At 40.4% G+C, this 6,221-nt stretch overlaps 1 non-coding gene across 1 annotated transcript; it reads right to left on the reverse strand.

Moving 5' to 3' along the window:
* Positions 1-5,036: 5,036 nt before the first annotated feature.
* trnat-ugu lies at positions 5,037-5,111 on the reverse strand. Its single transcript has one exon. It is a non-coding gene; the product is annotated as a tRNA-Thr (tRNA).
* Positions 5,112-6,221: the final 1,110 nt, after the last annotated feature.

Below are 6,221 nucleotides of genomic sequence, written 5' to 3' on the forward strand. Positions count from 1 at the left end.
ATTAAATGTCAGGAATTATGAAAAACTGAGTTTAAATGTATTTTGCTAAGGTGTATGTAAACTTCCGACTTCAACTGTAAGCCTGAAGAGAAGCACAACAGGACATATGAACATACTGTAAGTGGTTTTAGGGGATAGGATTCTAACACAGATTTTTTTCATGCTGGTCAGATTTTTTATGGTTGTCTTGTCGGTATTTCGTTTAATAAAAATTGAAAAATAAAAATAGTCAAAAACTGTTGCAAGCCATGTTGACTTAAAATTAAAACTGCTCTGCTCTGGTAATATAAAAACCCTCTCCCGTAATGTAGTTGGTTTCCAGCATCTTGTCTAAAGTAGAGTATACTTACTGTCTGAGTCCTCTCTGCTCTTTCAGGGCGACTAATCTTTCCCCCTTCTCTTCCCTCTGCCTTGTCCCCTCCCCCCTCAACTGGGGCGCTGCAGGCTCCGCCTTCGCGTTCTAGTGGATGAAATGCCAAATATGAACAAGAATAGAAACACATAAACTTTAACACAAATAAATGCCAAATTGTTTATCCATTCTGCCAAAGGTCAACCTCCACAGCTTCAGTCTGAAGGGGTCACTCCCCCCTCAGCTCTCATTCTGGACTGCTCACCCTTGTGCGGAACGTTTATCACCTATAAAACATGGCGAGTGAGATGGAATAGAGTCAAATAAATTGTTGTCCGTGCATCTACAGATAAATGCATCTATGGTAAATGTACCTATAATGTTGTATTGTTGGACAATAACATTCATTGTATTATTTTTGACAGTTTACTGAAACATCCACCCATGTGTTCTGTTCTGATTGACATTGCAGCATCAGCACAGCACTGACAGAGCCTAAATGGACTGAATGCTGGATGGCTTATAATAATGTCTGGAACGGAGCAAATGGAATGGCATCAAACACATGGAAACCATGTGTTTGATGTATTTGACACCATTCCACTGATTCCGTTCCCGCCATTACCACGAGCCTATTCTCCCCAATTAAGGTGCCACCAACCTCCTGTGAATTCTAAATACTGTCGTGTAACTTCAGAAGACAAGTTGGTGCACATGTTTAACAGTTGAATTCACTTCCAATGAGGGCTTGTAATCAGCACTATCACACCAACTGCTCAAATCGCTTATCATGTATTTTATGCACCACTTTGACATACGGTCCTCTGCTGAATTAGTCACAATCATATCTGGATTTGTCTTCTCATTGGGTCGAATTTCTCCAAATTTTTTTTGTGAATGTATCAAACACACACAAACATCTCCTTGACAGATAAACCTTTTATGGCTTCAGATTACATTTGAAACTCCCAATGGGCTGTCACTGATGTCACATTCTGAGCCGCCTAGACCTATGTCTATAGCCTCATAAGACCATTCTGAAATCTCCTGAGCTTCCACTGTTCTGCTCACAGTTTGAATCCGCGAGTGAAACAGAGAGTGGAGGCTTGCGAGTTCAGGATGGTCGTGCGAGGCTACTATGACTATGAATTTGAGAGAGGTAAACATTTTTCCAACCTCATTCTTCAGCATTATGTGTCAGGGCTATTATGTACTATTAGAAGGATGTACATTATGTTTACATTAGGAGTAAGGAGTGCACCATTAAGTTGAAACAATATTATGTTACACAATATCAGATGCGTAACTTACTGTACCGCAATGCTTCAGAGACACCATTCCTCGTATCACAGTGTTCCTTGCTGATGGGTCCCTAAGATTTCCTCTGTCTTGTCTTATTAGCCAACGGTGTATAGCCTGAGTTTGAAATTTCAGTTAGGATTTTATACCCTTGTTACTATTTCTTGTTATGCCTACGTTTTTTGGACTAAATTACAGTTTCAATTGCTTCCAAATGGCAATCACTGTAGTCCTATGTAAACCAATTAGCCTGCCAATTAGCCTGGCAAGCATGTTCATATGTAAATATTTCAATTAATCATTGTGATGCTGAAAGGAGGCTGTCAGATATTTTCATGATACTTACTTGTAGTACATGGAATCAGCAAAGTAACACTGTAGACTGATTTGATTGACTTTATTTATTTCATGTCACGGTCAACCATCACATATCTAATTAGACAAAGACAAAAGCATTAGTGAAACAAAGAAGTACATCCAATCATTGATTGAAGAATGACTATAATTAAGGTCAGGTAGCAGTCTTGACCCCATTCATATGGACAGACACAAAATTGGCTCATGACACAGCCTACAAGGCATCATCCTGACTTCTGAGCCTCAGAGGCTGCTATTGAATCTGATCAGCCTGGCAGGATTAGAGCTCACCCACTGGATCACATGCCTCAGCCTATAAGGCACTTTGACTGCTAATATGCCTGCGAGGAGCTTTGCTCATCAAACAGCCTACAAGGCAGCATCTTGACTTATCAGCCTCTGAGGCTGCTTTTGAATCTGATTAGCCTGCCAGGAATAGAGCTCACCCACTGGATCAGATATGCATCAGCCTATAAGGCACTTTGACTGCTAATATACCTGCAAGGAGCTTTGCTCAAGAAACAGCCTACAAGTCAGCATCTTGATTTATCAACCTCTGAGGCGGCTATTGAATCTGATCAGCCTGGGAAGCTATAGAGCTCACCCACAGGATCATATGCATCAGCCTGTAAGGCACGTTGATGGCTAATATGCCTGCAAGGAGCTTTGCTCATGAAACAGCCTACAAGGCAGCATTCTGACTAATGAGCCTTTGAGGCTGCTATTGAATCTGATCAGACTGGCAGGAATACAGCTCACCCACTGGATCATATGCATCAGCCTATAAGGCACTTTGATTTAGGAGCTTTGCTCATGAAACAGCCTACAAAACAGCATCCAGACTTATAAGCCTCTGAAGCTGATATTGAATCTGATCAAGCTCTGAGGCTGAAAGCTAATCTGATCAGCCTGTCAGGAATGGAGCTCTGTAAATGTAAATATTATCCTCAAAACATGTGTGTGCCTTATAATTATACACACATCAGTTAGGCAAGCTAACAACCAGCATAGATAACTAGCTAGCTTGCTAGCTAGCTAACAAGACAACCTAGCTAACTAGCTAACAAACACAAAAATCAGTTTGATATAATATCAGTGATATATCAGTATAAAGTTGCCTTAATTTTGGAAAATGCTAGCTATATTACATTTTTTCCTCTAGGCTTCAGTTTTTCTGGCTCTGTTTGAATGTGGCTTGTCGTTGTTCCTTACATGCGATTGGCTCTGGTCTTGGGGGTGGCACGCAGCTTGGGAGACAGTGCTGCCTTTCAGGCGCTCTTCAGGGCTTAAATGCCCCACAAACGGTTAATGTGTCAACCCTGTTATGGCTCTACAGTGCAGTCAGAAAGTATTCATACCCCTTGACTTAATCCACATTTTGTTGTGTTACAGCCTGAATTCAAAATGGTAAAACATAAAAAAACTAATCTCACCCATCTACACACAATACCCCATAATGACACAGTCAAACATGTTTTGAGACATTTTTGCAAATGTATTGAAAATGAAATACAGAAATAGCTCATTTACATAAGTATTCACACCTCTGAGTCATTAATTTGTAGAAGCACCATTGGCAGCAATTACAGCTGTGATTCTTTCTGGGTAAATCTCTAAGAGCTTTCCACACCTGGATTGCGCAACATTTCCCCATTATTCTTTTCAAAATTCTTCAAGCTCTGTGAAATTGGCTGTTGATCATTGCTAGACAACCATTTTCAGGTCTTGCCATAGATTTTCAAGTAGATTCAAGTCAAATCTGTAACTCGCCAACTCAGGAACATTCTCTGTCTTTTTGGTAAGCAACTCTAATGTAGATAAAAATTTATGCACGCATGACTGTAAGTCGCTTTGGATAAAAGCGTCTGCTAAATGGTATATTATATTATTATTATTATTTGGCCTTGTGTTTTAAGTTATTGTCCTGCTGAAAGGTGAATTCATCTCCCAGTGCCTGGTGGAAAGCAGACTGTACCAGGTTTTCCTATAGGATTTTACCCGTGCTTAGCTCCGTTCCGTTAATTTTTTATCCTGAAAAACTCCCCAGTCTTTAACGATTACAAGCATACCCATAACATGATGAAGCCACCACTATGATTGAAAATATGTAAAGTGGTACTCAGTAATGTGTTGTATTGGATTTGCCCCAAACATAACAATTTGTATTCAGGACAAAAAGTGAATTGCCGTCCATCGTCTCTTTGATGCGGTGAAGTTGTCCTGTCCCCTTAGCAGAAAAACACCCCCAAAGCATAATGTTTCCACCTCCATGTTTGACGGTGGGGATGGTGTTCTTGGGGTCATAGGCAGCATTCCTCCTCCTCCAAACACAGTGAGTTGAGTTGATGCCAAAGACCTCGATTTTGGTCTCATCTGACCACAACACATTCACCCAGTTCTCCTCTGAGTCATTCAGATGTTCATTGGCAAACTTCAGACGGGCATGTATATGTGCTTTCTTGAGCAGGGGGACCTTTCGGGCGCTGCAGGATTTCAGTCCTTCACGGCGTAGTGTGTTACCAATTGTTTTCTTGGTGACTATGGTCCCAGCTGCCTTGAGATCATTGACAAGATCCTCCCGTGTGGTTCTGGGCTGATTCCTCACCATTCTCATGATCATTGCAACTCCACGAGGTGAGATGTTGCATGGAGCCCCAGGCCGAGGGAGATTGACAGTTATTTTGTGTTTCTTCCATTTGCGAATAATCGCACCAACTGTTGTCACCTTCTCACCAAGCTGCTTGGCGATGGTCTTGTAGCCCATTCCAGCCTTGTGTAGGTCTACAATCTTGTCCCTGACATCCTTGGAGAGCTCTTTGGTCTTGGCCATGGTGGAGAGTTTGGAATCTGATTGATTGATTGCTTCTGTGGACAGGTATCTTTTATACAGGTAACAAGCTGAGATTAGGAGCACTCCCTTTAAGAGTGTGCTCCTAATCTCAGCTCGTTACCTGTATAACATTTTAGTCATTTAGCAGACGCTCTTATCCAGAGCAACTTACAGTTAGTGAGTGCAAACATTTTCATACTGGCCCCCCGTGTGAATCGAACCCACAACCTTGGCGTTACAAGCGCCATGCTCTACCAACTGAGCTACAGGGGACTATAAAAGACACCCGGGAGTCAGAAATCTTTCTGATTGAGAGATCTGCAAAGAGGAGTGGGACAAAATCCCTCCTGAGATGTGTGCAAACCTGGTGGCCAACTACAAGAAACGTCTGACTCTGTGATTGCCAACAAGGGTTTTGCCACCAAGTACTAAGTCATGTTTTGCAGAGGGGTCAAATACTTATTTCCCTCATTAAAATGAAAATCAATTTATAACATTTTTGACATGCGTTTTTCTGGATGTTGTTGTTGTTATTCTATCTCTCACTGTTCAAATAAAATTTAAATTATAGACTGATAATTTCTTTGTCAGTGGGCAAACGTACAAAATCAGCAGGGCATCAAATACTTTTTTCCCTCACTGTACATATCCTTTTTTGAAATATATTTCCCTTTATTACTTTCCAACCCCACCACCCCTTCTCTAATTGGAGTAAACTAGTGAACAACAATGCTTAGGCCTCTACTTCCAGCTTATACATACTATATACATTTTATGGACACAGTCAATTTTACAATAATTATATTTTGTTTGTTTTTACTCCTGAACTTCCTCTACCCTCAACCTCTGATCATTTTCATGATGTCCATCTGGTTTGCTTCTATATGCCATATCTTTCTAACTGTGCTCTTTCACAAAAGCTCTCAACCTTATTATGGACACAGTATGCTTACATTATTAGTTATCTTGTTGTTATTAGTTGTTGTTAGTTGTTATTAGTCCCATCCTTCAACTCCATTCAACACCACCCATCTATCGCTTAACACCATCCATATTGGATTTCTATTTGCCATATATTTTTCAACTGTACTGTAATATTTTACAAAAGTTCTGAACCTTTCTATTCTCATTGTTTCTACAGATTCTAAATTGAAAATAAACATTTTTGCTAAAAGTATTATTATATTATTGATCGATTGACTATGACTTTTCAGATCACCCAGTAATGCTATCTGCAGGGTTAGCTCCAGGTAAATATTGCAATCCTTTAACCATTCCTGGACCTGTGTCCAAAAACAAGCTACAAATGGACAGTACCAAAACAAATGATCTAATGATTCTGTCTCTTCGCAGCAAAATCTGCAGAGCTGTGAAGATTGTATC

This window comes from Coregonus clupeaformis, chromosome 27, assembly GCF_020615455.1.
Source record: "Coregonus clupeaformis isolate EN_2021a chromosome 27, ASM2061545v1, whole genome shotgun sequence".
NCBI lineage: Eukaryota > Metazoa > Chordata > Actinopteri > Salmoniformes > Salmonidae > Coregonus > Coregonus clupeaformis.